The sequence below is a fragment of the Myodes glareolus genome, chromosome 1, assembly GCF_982192425.1.
Source record: "Myodes glareolus chromosome 1, mMyoGla1.1, whole genome shotgun sequence".
Classification (NCBI taxonomy): domain Eukaryota; kingdom Metazoa; phylum Chordata; class Mammalia; order Rodentia; family Cricetidae; genus Myodes; species Myodes glareolus.
The window spans coordinates 135896337-135912933 of record NC_142026.1 but is presented as its reverse complement, the minus strand read 5'-3'; the positions used below and the strand labels follow the sequence as shown (position 1 = coordinate 135912933).

Sequence of the window (16597 nt, the reverse complement as noted above, 5' to 3'; positions counted from 1 at the left end):
GGCATCTAACTCATTTTGTAAACACTTATAACCACTATATTTTTTTTCTTTATACTTAGCTAAAATCCTCCCTCTGTCATCCTGACATCTCCTGAAGTCTTGGTCACTCTATGAAGGGTAGCTTCACCACACCCACCCTATCTGACAATCTCAGCCATATCCACCACACCAAACCTTCACCTGCCAAACAGTTTAGAAACACACATTGAGAAGTGGGGCACGAATTTAAAGGGGAGGCGGGACACGGACTCAAGCCTGGCTTCCACAGTGCAGGTATAACGTCAGATGGAGGTGCTGCTGTTTAAAGGACATGGCGTTTATTTCTGTGTTTGCTTGGGCTGACAGCTCATGGCTGCACAAGATTCAGTGTCTTGGTTCGGAGTCTAGTCCCTGTGGGTCACAGGTGGTGGTGATGGAGTATTTTTTTTTTTTTACCTCCTCATGGCCCTGAAAGTCCCGTCGTATCCACTCTGAGAAGCTTGAAGAGTGAAGCTTCTTGTCCCCTCTGGACTCCATCAGTCTCCCCCAGAGTTGCCAGGGTAACACCATTCTCCTAGTCTTCTTGCCCAGCCTTTGTAAAGAACTACAAACAGACAGACAATAGAGAGAACACACTACTCTGAAGTCGAGCTGCTGGCATAAAGCACAAATAGAACCCAATCTTGGAGCCAGTTCTTGCTTATTCTTATATCGATTGCACAAAAGCATCAGCCTATAACTTAAGAAATCTTTTCATCCCTCCCCCTCGGGATCACTTTTCACATCTCCTGAGACTGACCCTATGTCACTGGATCCTTAGGTTCCTATTTTGAAGATAATCTGTCTCAATAGCCCCCAACCCTTTTTTACCAAACTATGATAGAAATTTATTTCTACAGTTTTAAACTTCTTAACCTCAACATTCCCTAGCCCTCCCTTTTTGCAGGGGTGAGACTTAGATTAACAGTGCCACCTGTGGGCATCGCAACACTCCCTCCTCTGTAGCGAGTGAGAGACAGGACAGCGATGTGCGGCACCGTGAGATGCGCAGAATGGGAAGAGTTAACAGTAAAGCTAAGACCTGCAAGGTCACTCTCTTCCATGCATCCCTTCTCCCACAAAAGCATAATCGCATTTTGATTCAGCTCATTTACCTATTCACCAAGCATTTCAGAACCCCAGAAATCTCCCTGCGTCTCACCCCAATCCCAAATAATCAGTCTGACTTCTGTCACTACCGACTAGTCCTACTTGCTTTTGCACATCCCCTGTCCATCTTCATCCATTCCCACAATGCTCGAGCTCTCCCGCCACCTTCTGCATGTATCAGAACAGGATTGTGCTTGTGTGCGGTTGAGGATATATAAACACCAAGGCTCTCCTACACACGTCATCCGTCATCCATTCTCTCTCCTCCCAGAGTGACTTTAATGGGAGGTGTGACCTTGACCTCACCTAAACAGCCTGCAGAATGAAGTCCAGTTTCCTTAGCCTAACATGGAGGCCCTCCCAGCCACCACCCCGATCACACTTCCTACCAGACTTTGGCTACCATGCTGTACTTAGGAACACCGGAACACTGTGGTGCCCACTTTACCTGATACGACTCCGTGCTATGGCTCATCAGAATCCCCTCCCAGCCTCTCTCTCTCCTAGACCTTCCACCTGCTCTCTTTCCCTGCCTACCTAATCAAGTGTGCTACCTGTAAGTGAACGGCTAGGTTTCGGCTATCCGAAAGAAAGAAAGTGGAAGTTAAGGGCGTTAGAAGGAGTATAAGCTTATCCGGGCTAGACGTAAGAAGTTGAGGGGAAGCGTGATACCCCATGGCCCTCCTCCTTCTGGACCACCTGTCTCAACACAAACTTCCTGGAATCCATAAAGAAAGTCCGTTTGTGATTCACTGGCCAAACACAAGGCTACAGCCAGGAGTCTTTGCTGGATTCCAATGATGAGGAAGGAGAGGAGCTCAGTTTTGTGGTGGGCATTGTGCTCCCTGTCACTCCAAGCCAGCTTCTCCACATCATTTGAGATTCATCCCAAGCATCCTCACCTTCAGAGAAGCTTCCCTGTGTCCCAGCACCTCTCAGTCTGCCTTCCCCTAACAACCCATGTGTTTCTCTGCTGCCACGGTAAAGACACGGAAGATAAAACGTGTGAGGCTTCTCCACCGGTCTATCTCCTTAAGCAGAGATGCCTGTCTTACCGATCATTATGCTGCTATTATACAGCCAGCTAAAGGTATGCGGAACTGAACTCCTAAGAACTTAATGATTTATGTGCCCCGTGTGGGCTGGAACTGTGTCAGTATTAAAGGTATCTGTATTAAATGACACACAGCTCCAGACACATCATCCATCCTCAATAGCATTGATTGATGGATGAATACATGGATGACGGTTACGGCTGTAGGGATGGATGGAAGAGGCTCTTCTCCAAATGCTGCTTTCCCAGTGTGTTGGAAAAGACGGCTATTCATCAGCACAAATGGCTCCTGAAACAGCAGGACTCTGATGAGCAGTAATGAGAGCAGCTTCTTAATCCAGAGGCAAAAAGCAGGCTCCAAAGGAAACCAGCGACAGCAAGCATGGGTTCTCATGCAGGACACTTGGCAGAGGTGGGCTTCCTCACAAAGGCTACACTCCAGACAGCCTGGGTCTCTCGAGTACATTTTTTCCCTTTACCCTGAAAATGTTTGATTTCTGTGGCCAAAAATAAATTAACAAAAACTGGACATTGTCTAACTTCTCCCGAGTGCCCTAGAGAGGAAAATGCTCGTGCCGAAGCCGAGAACCGTGGTCTTACAGAGGACCAAGGATCTCTCCCTTTCTGGTGCTATCCTTCATAACTTTCAAGTAAGACTATTCATTACTTAGCATAAAATACTAGCTTTGAGGGGCTGGAGAGACAGCTCCATGTTACAAGCACATGCTGCTCTTGTAGAAGACTCAGGTTCAGTTTCCAGAACCCACTCCGGGCAGTTCACAGCTGCCTTTGTCTCCAACACCAGGGATGCAATGCTCTCTTTAGACTCTGCAGAAACCTGAACTGTACATTCAGACTTCCCCCACCAAACACACACACACACACACACACACACACACACACACAATTAAAATAATATAAACCAATGACAGTATGATAGAACATACCTTTTATCCCAGAACCTAGAAGAGTAGGAGACAGGCATATCTCTGTGAGTTCAAGATTAACCTAGTCTACAGAGAAAGTTCTAGGTCTGCTACAGTTATACAGAGAGACCCTGTCTCAATAATGATGATGATGATGATGATGGTAGTGGTGATGATAGTAATAATAATAATAAAACATCTTTTTTAAAAAAGAAAATGCTAGCTTTGAAAATTTGGCTTCTGGCCCCCATATTAATACAAAGAAAGACAATAAATCTGCGTACCAGTCTGACCATCTGGATGCTCTAACTGAACGTCGCGTAGGAGATATACTCCTGAAAGGATAACTGTTGATCTAATCTTACATTTACAAGAGTGGTATTTACTCTAGAGCTCTTCTTTCCCATAGACGTTAAAACGTCAGAGCCACCAGGACTAAATGTCATTCGCATCTGCGACTTAATTGGCTAGCCCCCTATTGTTAGTAAGGCACATGTATGCATGCTGGGGTTAGAAGTAATCTTCAGGAATTATCAAAAAGCCTTTAACCTCTACCTCCTCCAACAATAGACCTAAGGGAAAAATACGTGCACACCTGAAAATCAGCTAGGATTGCTCAGCACCTATCTCTTACTCAATGCATGGGTCTGTATCAGATGCGTGGCCAGCACCGTGGTTCTGCTAAGGTCTTATTGTGTTTGGGCTTTTCTCTCGGGGAATTAAAGAAATAAAACATGTGAATGTGGACCGGGCATGAAATGGACCCCAACTGTCCCCACCTGGAATGCACACAGTAGTTCTCCCCATTCATCCCATGTATGTGGCTCCCTGGGACCTCGGGGACACCTCTCATAGCCTCTGTCCATGCTGCTCTTCTGCCCTCACAATTTCAGCTCCCAAATCTGCCTCCGCAGCTCGGTAAGGAAGGAAGAGCATTCTCTACTGCTGTTGTTCCTCTCCCTGTATCCCCAGCTAACACCTACAGCCTACAGCGTGTCATCAGTATAAGGACATGCTGCGGGAGCTCTTTCCACTCCTTCAGCCAATCGCCGCTGAGTTACCAGCCCACTGGGGGGTGGTCTCTCTTTTAAAAAATCAGCGGCTGTCCTCCACTCCCTCTCTGGCGTCCGGCTCCGCTTCCGGCTCCTAGACTCCTTTCCTGTTCACGCGGAGGGGCTGCTGTCTGGGACTGTAATCTGTAAGTTTTTCCCCCTTTGAATAAATAACCATTCTATTAATCATAATTCCAAACTGGTGTGGGATTGTCCGTGACTTACACCTTCAAGGACAGACATAAACAGAAGAAATAGCCAGAGCTAACTCACACATGTGTGATCCAGTCATCATTGTAAATATACCAAGGTGGTTCAGTGATCCATAAAGTCTATAGGATCACACACGTGCACATCTAAAAATTATTTTTTAATGAATCTTCTTTAGCCAGGCATAAGTGACACAAGTTTTTAATCCCAGCACTCGGGAGCCAGATGTAGGTGGATCTCTGTGAGTTCGAGGCCAGGCTGATCTACTAAACAAGTTCCAGGAGAGCCAGAGCTATACAGTGTGACCCTGACTTTAAAAAAAATCAATAAATAAATAAAATAAATCTTTTTTGAAGGAATGACGAGTAAGTGATGACAGGACCACATGCATAAATCCAAGAGCCTAAACTATAAAACTTCTAACAGAAAGCTTGGAGACAGTCTCTGTAGCCTGGAGTATGTAAAATACAGAACACAAAATAAAAAAACTGGTTAATTGAACTGTATCAAATATGTCAACCCAAACTACTCATTCAAAGGTAGCTTAAGAAAATTAAAACGCCAACCATTGGCTCAGAAAAGATATTTTCTACTCTATCTGATGCAGGGCTTAATGTCCAGGAAGTAGGAATTCACAGCTCAATAATAAAGATAAGAAGCCTAATAAAACGGACCAAGAATAAACATGGTTCCCGTGGGTGCAGATATCAGATGCCCCCCTCCTAGTGCTGCTCACAATGGTGCGCATGCGTGTCAGAACTCATCAAACCGTGCGGTTCCAGTGAGCGCATCTCATTCCACAAAGTCTGTTTCTAAGAAAATCTCAGATTCAAGAGGACCAGAATAAGATAGACTTCGACAGACAGAAAAATTAGATGTGGGCACTTCTAAGATGAGGTGTAAATACTAACAAAAGTGGTTTCTAGGATTAATTAAGTTCAACGGGGGTAAATGTCATTAATAGGTAAGAATTTCCCTCTGAGGTGCCACGTACGAAGCCTGACCCATATAGCTCTTTGTGCAGTGTTTGGACGTTGCATTAGGTAGGACTGACTTTGAGCAAGATTGCTCAGTCTTCCATTCTACTGTCTGTCTGATTTCAAACTAGACATTTGACCTTTCTCTGTGAAGTGTCGGTCCACAAGGTCAAGGACATTAGGATATTCTCTATTTGACCCTTAGTGGAGTCAGAAAAGGCATATAGTGTATATGTGAGTCCAAAGGTCCTGTGTACTGAGGTAGTTGGCTCTTTGAAAAGCACATCCCCAGAGGTGGGGGGAGTCAGGCTTAAATGGTCATTGTTGGATTTCCATCCAGTATCTGCTTGGACTCTGACAACTTACAGGAAGTTTACGTCTGCAGTAGATGAGGCAGGGTGAGGATGGATGAGCCAAAGATAACCCAGACCACCGGAATTCTGAAAACTGTGAGAGTTATAGCACCTTTGGCCAAGTGGGGAACAAGAGTTGGGACAAGTACCTGCTGAGGGGAGCGTGGGCTGGCACTTCCATAAGCAGACCTGAAACAGGATACCTCTAGCGGGCGGGCGTAGGAGGCAACTTTCTCTCCAGATACCTTTCCATTCCAGCTACCAGGGCTCACATGAACCGGGACCCCTGTGGAACACAGTGGACTGTAATTATCATCACGAATTGATTCTTCTCTTCAGGAAGTACTTAGATAAATATTTATCTCCCCGCATCTCTTGATACCTTTAGTGCATAGTAGGACACACAGGACTACAAACATCAGTTGAACCCAAAGGCTGTCATGGTGCCTTGTTTATATAGTAAATGCTCTACCAGGCCCACAAATAAACTGAGCAAAGGAATCTGGAAGAAACAGAAAATGTTCTCAGCATCAGGCCATGGTCTTTCTGTATAGACTCTATTAAGGCAATTTTTAACTAAAATATTTATTTCATGTATGCCAGCTTTAGGATGCAAAATGCATTTTTTCTTATTGTTAAAAGTCTCTGTAGAAACCCTATCTCAAAAAAAAGCAGGAAAAAGGAGGAAAGGAAAAGTCTCTAGAGACTCAGTCATATTTTCCAGACACAGAACGTTTTAGCATCAATTTCCAACTAATTCTGCTTATTTTTAAACAAGTCAAAACTCTATTTGTGACATGTTATATTTTGATTATATTTTTAAAAAATATAATTACCCTGGAGAGACATTAAAAATCGACCTTTTAATAAGAATTAGCTATACTGCTGACAGACTATCACAGTGTCATTTAACTTAAGAAGATATTTTTTTGAGAACATCACCCTGGTCAAACAAACCAACCATCTTTGCTGTGCTCTGAACCATATAACTAATTTAGCTAGCCATTAGCTTCTAGAAAAGAGCAGAACATATGCTACAGTGTTAACTGAATACCACACGGAATTCGCAAATATCTTCCATGGTGATATTCCAACAGAAAAGTACCAGAGATACTGGAAATCTGGGTTCTCTGGGTGTTTCATCTAGAGTTAGAATACTCTATAGGTAAATTGTTCAGTGTAAATGATTTGGGGCTAGAAGAGTGGCTCAGGAGTTAAGAGCACCTATTGTTCTTGCAGAAGACCAGAGTTTGACTTCTAACACCCACACCAGGCAGCCCACAACTGCCTATGTCTCCAGCTCTAAGGGACCCAACGCCTTCTTCTAGACCCTGTGGGCACCTACATATGTGTGTGCACACAAACATACACACGTATACACATCAATAAGTATAAAATAACACAAGAAATCAATGATTTGGGCTCTCTTTTCACCTGTACATGAGTTATATCTTATGATACTAGGAGATGGCTAATAGGTAAAAATACTGCATGAAGATGCAAAGAATGAGTGGTTGGTGCCGTATATGTGCTTCCGTTAGTTCTGAACATACTGCAGTCTTTTTTTTTCTATACCTTGGCCAGTTGTGGATCTCTATGTGGACTCACATACGTAAGATTAGATGAATATAACCACATAACCACTGTCTACTGCAGAACAGAAGCTCCTCAGATAAGGGATAGAGATGCAAGATGCATTGTTCTATGGGTATAACAATAAATCTTCAGAAGTCATTTTAATACTATATCCATTTGGCAGAATAGTAATAACAGATTCTCCCTGAGGGACTCTGACTTGTATGGGTTTCATCTTATGGAGAATGACTTAAATCCAATCAGAAAGTGGTTGGTGTCTCCCATGATGTTCATGCCACTATTGCACCAGGAACCATGACCTTCCAGGCTCCCAGGATTCAAAGGTGGGTGTGACTGATGACTACTCCTCTCCTCTGGCAGCTTCCATGGCACCTCCCAGCACTATAAAAGCTCTCTAGTAGGAATGAAGCATCTCATTTCACCATGTTCTCTGATTCAAGTAGGTGGTACCTTCACCTTTATGGTCTTACCACCAAACTCTGGAGAGTAACCAAGAGCAGTGGCAACAGCCTGTCATGTTAAGGAGTCTATGGGGCCTCACTGATAACAACTCCAAAAGAAGCAGCCTATTCCTGTCACTATGCTTTTTGTTAGCCTGTGGTGTCTAGTAGGAACGTTGTTGCCCCACTATAGGATAACTCCATTTCAACTTTTCATGTATGATTGTAGGTACAAATACTTCCAGAAGATAAATATATCTTCCACAATGTTAGGCTTGTAATGTGGTTTTTGTTTGTTTGTTTTTTGTTTTGTTTTGCTTTGAGACAGGGTCTCACTGCATAGCTCTGACTGTCCTGGAACTCACTCTGTAGACCAGGCTGGCTTTAAACTTACAGAGATATGCGTGTGTCTGGTTCTCAACTGCTATGATTAAAGGTGTGCACCACCATGCCTGGCTTTCGGATATGTTCTGTAGGAGAGTGATGGAAGCATTTCTCATAGTTTGCAGCCTGACAAAATGAACCCTACAAAAATACAGTGCAAAATATGACCAGCTTTCCAGGGCTCTTAACCTAGAAGGCAAACCTTACCTGCTTTCCAGTGCTTGCCAATGGATAAGCAAATGCTTCACCCTGGATGGCTTCCTCTGGTGCCAAGGAACCTATGGTCTCACCCACGGTCAGGAACCACTGCTGGCACACAGAAGGGCAAGCCAGCCCTAGTGAGCTCTGCCTTGCCTCCAAATCCCTTCTGGAGATGCTTGTTTGCTTTCCTTCCTCCAGCCAAGATGACACAGAGACTTGTGTCATCCAAATGATATCCACCACAGTTTTAAAATGAGTAGCTTCTAGTCGTTGTAAGATCTTTTCCACCAAAGTACTAGAGAGGCCGAGAGATACATTACTCTTCACCCGCCATTTACAGAGAGGGGTTCCTCCCTGGACGAGGTTGCCTTGCACACTGAACAGCCCCTCAGAGAGTGTGAGAGACTCAACAGAGATGGAGGCAAGTCATTGTCCCGTATCGGCATGAGCACAGAGCCATCACTCGGTGGGTTCCAGAAGAAGAAAAACAACCCTACACTTTAAACACAAGCTTCGTGCCCCATGGCTAAAATGTTTGCCTGCCTCAGAAATGCTCCTTGGTTATGAAACCAAGGGCAATCGTACATCATTTGAATACAGGAAGGAAATAATTGATGCGCTCCCATTATGGAGCATTTGGTCTAAACACTGGCTCAGCAGCACGCAGCATGCAGACATTTTAGGAGACAGGCAGCCATGGGAGGGAGACAGACTGCTGCCTCTGCCGCGGCAGGGGTCACAGGCTGCCGCCACAGCTTCCAGGTTCACAGCAGCTGCACTGATGGCCTAGCATACCAGGCACGCTGTGTGCTCAGTGAAAGCACTCTGCAATTCCTTCTACTTAATAATTAAAATTTCAATCATTCCCTGCAATAATGATCATGATTAAAGGATGACAACACGCTTCTGGAATCAGTAAGTGGCATAAGAGACACTGACCTTCTTCAGAGACGAGGCGGCTCCACTCCGGTTTATTTATGTCCCTGGGTTCTGTCCCCAAAGGTTTTCCTTAAAGGGACAGCCTCTCCAGCCACGGGAATAAGAGTGTGTGGATGGTGTTCTCTGTCTCTGTCTAGATTCCTGAGCAGCCCCAGTCTCTACAGAAACTTCTCGTTTTCCACGGCCTGGATCACTAAGAGCCCACAACCTCAGCAATACCCAACCACGGCTCTCACATCTGTCTTGCCCATAATGCTCTCTTTCCAAATCTCTACAAAGGAAGGAGAGAAGAAGGCCTTTACTAAACGCTCTGTGTTCATCTATAAATACTGACCTTCTTAGCTGCAGTTTTAAATAATACTGTAACACACAACAGGAGCTGCTGATTTCCAATCTCCCTTTTTCTCAGAACCAGTATCTCCCCTATAAGCAACAGTTAAGCCCAACAGCAGATTTTTAATATTCTTTGAAATTATTTACCTACTGATTTTTATGTGTATGTGCCTAGGTGAATTTTATATGCACTGTGTGCATACAGAGGCCACAGAGGCCAGAAGAAGGCATCAGATCCCTTAAAGCAGGAATTATAGGTGGGTATGATGCACCATGCAGGTGTTGGGAACTGAACCCCAGTCCTCTGCAAGAGTAATGGACACTCTTAACCACTGAGCCACCTTGCCAGCCCCTTGATATTCCTATATTCCTTGACCTTGCTACCTACCATTTTCCTATTTTAGTTCTCTGCAGCCTTCAGATTGCAGAGTATACATCAATTGCTAACCCTGGCACACTGACTTAACTAACCTTCATTTATTCCGTTTCTGTTCATCTGGAGCTGGAAAGAATCAAAGAAGTTTTTGACTGTTGACAGAAGTTTCTGTCCTGCTGGCCTCTGTGTTCAGTCCCAAAGAAACACACAGAGGTCTGTATTAATCATAAACTAGTTGGCCTATTAGCTCAGGCTTCTTATTAACTCTTTCTTACATCTTAAATTAACCCATTATTCTTGTCTATATTAGCCACATGACTTGGTACCTTTTCAGTGAGACGTTCTCATCTTATGTCCTCTGCGGCTGAGTCAGGACGGCAGACTGACTCTTCCCAGAATTCTCCTGTTCTGGTTGCCCTGCCTCTACTTCCTTCCTGGCTACTGGCCAATCAGCATTTTATTAAAATACAAGTGACAGGGTACAGACCATTGTCCCACAGCATTTGACGGTGTGCAAGTAAAAATATACACATGCACATGCAAGCACACACCTGCGAGTGTGGGTCTTTTCCCTTCGGTATAATGGTTGCAGATGAGAGCACTTTAGTGTGATGAAGCCAACCATTTTAAGACCAGACAGTCCAACTCCAGAATTCTGCTTTCTTCATCAGTGTCCATACTTGCTGAAATCCTCATGGACCACACGGAATCAGGCCTTCTCATTTGTTAAGTTTTCATTAAATTGATAATATGAATTAAGTAATTTTAGATCTTGTTCCTGAATTATAAACACAAAGCCATGTGCTACTTTAAAAATGTGGCTAGATATATTTAAATAAGTGAAAAATCTACCTGGTCACATACAAACTATGACAGGATACATGATTTTATTGAATCCACCAAAGATACTTAGATGAAAATGTATTAACATCTCTTACAACAGTATAAAACTGAACCAAGAGCTTTTGATGGAGGAACAATGTACACAATCATTGCCTGAAGTAGCAGTGGTTTTCCTTGAGATTTTTCGCCTTTGCAATAGTACAAGAAGTACCATTCAGTTCAGTAGAAACCACGCTTCAGTGTTTGAAATTTGACTCTTCTAGGGCTAACAGTCTGTGTGGTACCATTACTAGCAGTGTCTGGAGTTGCTAAGTTGTGATGTTTCTAGGGTAGCTGTATTAAATATATTCTTAACTTACAATATTTTAACTCATGATATAGTTATTGGTATTCTTAAGCTGAAGAGCATCTGCCAATAAAGCTTGGAGCTAAAGTGGTTAAGAGCATGTCCTGCCCTTCCAGAGAACCTGAATTCAGATCTCATTCTCCATATCAAGAAGCTGAAAACCACCTGTAACTCCAGTACCAGGGAACGTAATGCCCTCTTCTGGTCAACACAGGCATCTGCACTCATGTGGAACATATTCACAGACACACCCATACACACATACACACACACACACACACACACACACACACACACACAACTAAAAATAAATAAATAAGTAAAACTTGGCATTAAAGTGAAAACTCCGTGTGCATTGCCTGTGAGTTATGTCATCATCACCATGGCAACTATAAGTAAAGCTCAACCCTATAAAGATTTTAGTCTATGCCCCAGCAAAACTGCTGCTTTTAATGCAGCCTTTAGCATGTTTAGAAGACAATTCCTGTTGTAAAAGGAGCAGCAGGCTGCATTCCTGGCCCCCGACCACCCACAGCTAGTTTATACCCCAAATAATTACACAGAAACTGTATTCATTTAAACACTGCCTGGCCCATTATATCTAGCCTCTTCTTGGCTCACTCTCACATCTTAATTAACCCATTTCTAATAATCTGTATATCACCACTTGACTGTGGCTTACTGGGATGAGTCTAACCTACGTCCGTCTCGGAGAGGAGAGCCATGACGTCTGCCTGACTCTGCTTTCTTTCTCCCAACATTCTGTTCTGTCTACTCCGCCTATCTAAGCTGCTGTCCTATCAAAAGGCCAAGGCAGTCTCCTTGTTTTAACCAATGAAAGCAATACATAGAAAGAAGACCTTCCTACATCAAATCTCCAAAGCTATACTGGGGCAAAACCTAATGCAGTTGTGTGCAGTGAGGTAAAGTGGCTATCCTCATCTGCATTAACCCTCAAGAGATGGACACACAGAGAAATGCTTACAAGAACCAAGATAGAAGATTTTACATTAGAAGAGTACATAAATCTAGAGTTTCGTGAATTCTCCATATTTAAAAGAGGGTCAGCCTTTTACTGAGATTCAAACACTAGCTGAGGAGTTGGCTTAGACTTGGGGATCAAGTTGGATTCTACATTTACCATAAGAACCGAAGCCGTTTTGTCTGTGTGTGAAGATAGGAGCAACATGTGTAGGATAGAGGGGCTGCTCTTTCCCTGGTGTCTTTTTTTTTAAAAAAAAAAAAATGTAGATGTTTATTGGGTTCCGGGACAAGCAGACAGAAGGCCCGTAACACCAAGGCTGAAAGCTGCTCCAACTAGCGTACACTTCATGAAGATGCTTTCCTTTGTTTCTTCTTTTCATTTTCTTCTTTTTCTTTTTCAATTTCAGCAACATATTTCTCAATTTCTTCAGGATTTAAAATCTTGAGGGGTTGATCCCGCCTCATGACAGCAAGTTCAATGTTTTTACCACCTGACTGGACCGCTTCCAGAAGAGCCTTGATGACTAGCTTGATGTCAGATCGTCCGTCTCGATGGCATCATGCGTGCAGTTCTTCTCCAAGAACTCACGCACTGACTTGGCGCCCCGGCCTATGGCATTGGCCTTCCAGGCATGATACATGTCCGAGGGGTCATTCTCTGTTTTGGTTTGTTTTGTTTTGTTCTGTTTTGTTTTAATTTGAATTTAGGTAGAGTTTCATATAGCCCAGGCTGGCCTATAATTCACTTTGTAGCCAAGGATAGCCTTGAACCTCTGACCCTCCTGTTTCCCCTTGCCAAGGATTATTATGTCACACTATACCTATTTGGGTCACTCTTTTTAGTAGTTCATTTGCCACAGTGCAAAGCTGGTTTTGTGAGGAGGTGGAGGTGATTTCCTGCCGTACCAAAACTTAAGTGGGGTGACATGGGAACGGGGCCTATAGAAGGGCGCCGTGACAGTTCCCCCTCCATCCCCATTTCTCAGAAAATCAGTGCAATGATACATTGCTCTGATCACTCACCTGCCTGCTTGGTAAAGACAAAGCCTGCTGTATTTATCAACTTCCCACTGTTAAAGCAGAATACCTGCAGCTGCCAAACTTTATAGAAAAGTGGTTTCATCAGTTCAAGGTTTTAGAGCCTGAAAGTGCGGGAGTCAGAGGCCCTACGTTTGGTGTTTAATGACGGTCCATTTACGTTATGGCAGATGGCACCCATGGCAAAGGGTGCTTCCAAGAGACACAGGTTACATAGTGAACACAAAAACCGGAGAGTAGGAAGGAGCCAGTCACATCCTTTTAGAGCAGCCAGTTCTCCTGAGAAGTGATGTTCCCCTCAAAACCAGCACCAGCCCCTTCAGAAGACAGTAATCACATGACCTGAAGACCTTGTACTTGTCTCCATCTCCTAAAGGCCCCATCACCTCAATACCACATGCCAAGGGCAAAGCTTCCTGTGTGTGGACCCTTACAGGATACTCGTAAGCCATATCCCAGCCACATGGGCCTTCAGAGAAACCTCAGTGTGTAGAAAACACTGACAACAGAAAACCACAACTCTCAGCCGGGTGGTGGTGGTGCACATCTTTAATCCAGCACTCAGGAGCAAAGGCAAGTAGATCTCTGTGAGTTCAAGGCCAGCCTGGTCTTCTATAAGAGCTGGTTCCAGGAAAGGCTCCAAAGCTACAGAGAAACTCTGTTTTGAAAAACAAGAAAGAAAAAAGAAAGTGAGAGAGAGAGAAAGAGGAAGAGAGAGAGAGGGAGTGAGGAAGGAGAGGAAAGGAGAGGAAAGGAAAGGAAAGGAAGGGAAGGGAAGGGAAGGGAAGGGAAGGGAAGGGAAGGGAAGGGAAGGGAAGGGAAGGGAAAGGAAAGGAAGGGAAAGGAAAGGAAAGGAAACAAAGTGGGGTTCATGCTGGGTGACAAAGCCCTTTGCCGCATTAGGCGGTCATCTGGGCTTCAGAATGGAAAGATAGAGAACCCTGGAAGCCTGCCAGGTCCCTCACTTGAGTGTCTGATTGAGACATGGACATGAAAAAGAGATAGTTTATCCTGGAGCCATTTTGAGTGATCAGGAACACAGATTTGGGTCCCCCAAAATTCCATGTTCCAACATGGAAGCAGTTGACATTTTATATGTATTTTATATATGACATTTAATAGTATTACAGAACAAAGGGAGTCATATATCAAATTTTAACTATATTGGTGGATGCATCAGAGAGGCAGGTGCAGGGAGATGGGGGAAGCTTGTCTGTCAGTTCAAGATGGTCTATGATGACAGTCCTAGCTATTGGGTGTGAGGAAGCCAGTAGTTAGATAAGCTAGTAGATCCCAGATATTTATCAATTGGTCACAGGATATTAATTTAGAGAGGTAGTCTAGGAATGGCTGCTCTGGAGGCTAAAACTGGTTGCCAAGGTAAGGAAACTAGTCCAAGGACCTGCAACATTCCAACCTGTCCCACAGTACTGTGGCTCTATCAGTCAGTCGATGACTGAAGACGCAGCTTATTTCCAAATGTTTCCATTCACAACATACAACAGGCATGTAGCTCAGGGAGCAAATCTTTGTTTTCTACTCTCCGGCGGCTGTTTAGAGAAATAGAACACAGTCAGACCTCCTACATCTGACCGCTGAGAATCAGCGCTGGAGTGAAGCTATAGAGGGGATGAATCAGAGGTCAGCAGAGAGCTGGGAGCCCTTCTTTGTGGTTCCATGACCACTGGTGGTCTCCTTCAAGTGGGGGGGAGGGGATGTGGATGGCAAACAGGGTCATGTAGTTAAAAGGAAGAATCACAGATGTTCGTTCCCTCAGCATCATTGTCCCCGTGGTACTCTGGTTCTGGACCGTGCTCTTGTTTAGAATGAGTAAAACCCTAGCTGTCTTTATGGACCATAAAATGCCACTGGTCCATAGCGGTCGCGTCTGCACCTGTCTGTTCTGGCTCAGTACAAGACCTTCACCATCTCCTCTGCTGGGCAGATCTTGATGTTGGCTTCTGAGCTCTTTATTACAGTCCGAACACCAATTTCCAACATCACCCAGAGCTGTTTCTTTGGTGTGTGGGTGTCTGGGCTGGCTTACTCAGTTTGCGCTTTGGTTTCTATGGAATTTGAGTCTGAGGAGAAGAAAGTCCCCATCAGACACTGGCAGATAGGTCATACCTCAGGGCCCTAAGTGGTTCCAAGTCACTGCCTCTCCATGAAACAAACTTGCCCTGACACTTGAGGAGCAATGGTGACGCACATAAGGACAGAGGAGGGACTCTTTCCTTTCCTTGAATTAGTCTTCTATTAGCTTTCTTGTACGGAACAACCATTTACCCAACAAGAAGCAATTTAAGGAAGGATTTTATTGTTGCAGAGTGTTTGGGAGTGCTTGATTGGTTAGTTCGTTTGGCGGGAGGGGGCACTGAATGAAAATTGTCTCCATTGGCTCATAGAAAGTGACATAATTGGAGGTGTGCCCTTGTTGGAATAGATGTGGCTTTGTTTGAGGAAGTGTGTCACTGGGGATGGTCTTTGAGATTTCAGAAGTTGTCGCTCTCTCTTCCTGCTGCCTGCCAATCCAGATGTAGAACTCTCAGCTCCTCCTCCACGCCATGTCTGTCCGTACATCATAATGGACTAAACCTCCGAATCTGTAAGCCAGCCCCAATTAAATGGTTTCCTTTTTAAGAGTTGCCAAGGTCATGGCATTTCTTCCCAGTCATCAAACACTGACTAAGACAGGGGGGTTGTTTGTTTAGTTTTGCTTTGTTTGGGTTTTTTACTTGTTTTGTCTTGTGGTTTAAATTGATACAGTTCATCGTGTCAGGGAAAGCATGGTAACTGACCATACTGTCCACAGTCAGGAAGCAGAGAGCAACGATTGCTGTCCTCGCTGGCTTCCTTCTCCCCCCTCTTGTATGCAGTTCAGGCCCCTAATCCATGGGACACCGCCACCCACACTTAGGAGAGCACCATGTAATCCTCTCTGGGAGCGCCCTCACAAACACACTAAAGCCAAGTGCCACCAGTGTCCTGGGTTTTTCTTTATGCGATCAAGTTGACCATGTAAATTAGTCACTGGGAGCCTGTCTGAGTTCCTTTGTTGTTTGTCTCTCCCCCTAGTTACTTGTGTTTGAATTGTCTTTGAAGCGAATGGCCCAGTTCAGTGATTCTGTGGCTTAGAGTACCTTTCACATCAGGAGACAACATCCAGGTTGTCAGGTTTTTTAAGCTAGGGCACCGCTGTTTGGTATTGACAGAATTGACAGCGCACACAAATTATAAATTGCAGGTATAAATCAGGTGATTGTAACAATCATACATTGAGCTTCTCTTCTGTCAGGTTGGTGGGGATCAATAACCGCAAGCCATTTATCCAAGATAATGCTCTTGCCCGACCCCTGATGGTCTCATTCATAATGCCACTCTTTGCCATCCAGCAGGGTGACAACTGTCTTCTCTGTA

General features: G+C 44.3%; 1 protein-coding gene and 1 long non-coding RNA gene across 4 annotated transcripts in view; one reads left to right on the top strand and one right to left on the bottom strand.

The window, feature by feature from the left end:
• The window catches only part of Prkn (parkin RBR E3 ubiquitin protein ligase), a 1186369-nt gene that overhangs the window by 1079935 nt on the left and 89837 nt on the right, over positions 1–16597 (top strand). The gene's annotated exons all lie outside the window — the stretch shown is intronic.
• On the bottom strand, positions 301–9494 carry LOC146895783 (uncharacterized). Its single transcript, XR_015001183.2, has 3 exons — positions 9261–9494; positions 5850–5986; positions 301–583 (listed from the first exon to the last, which is right to left on the bottom strand). It is a non-coding gene; the product is annotated as an uncharacterized LOC146895783 (long non-coding RNA).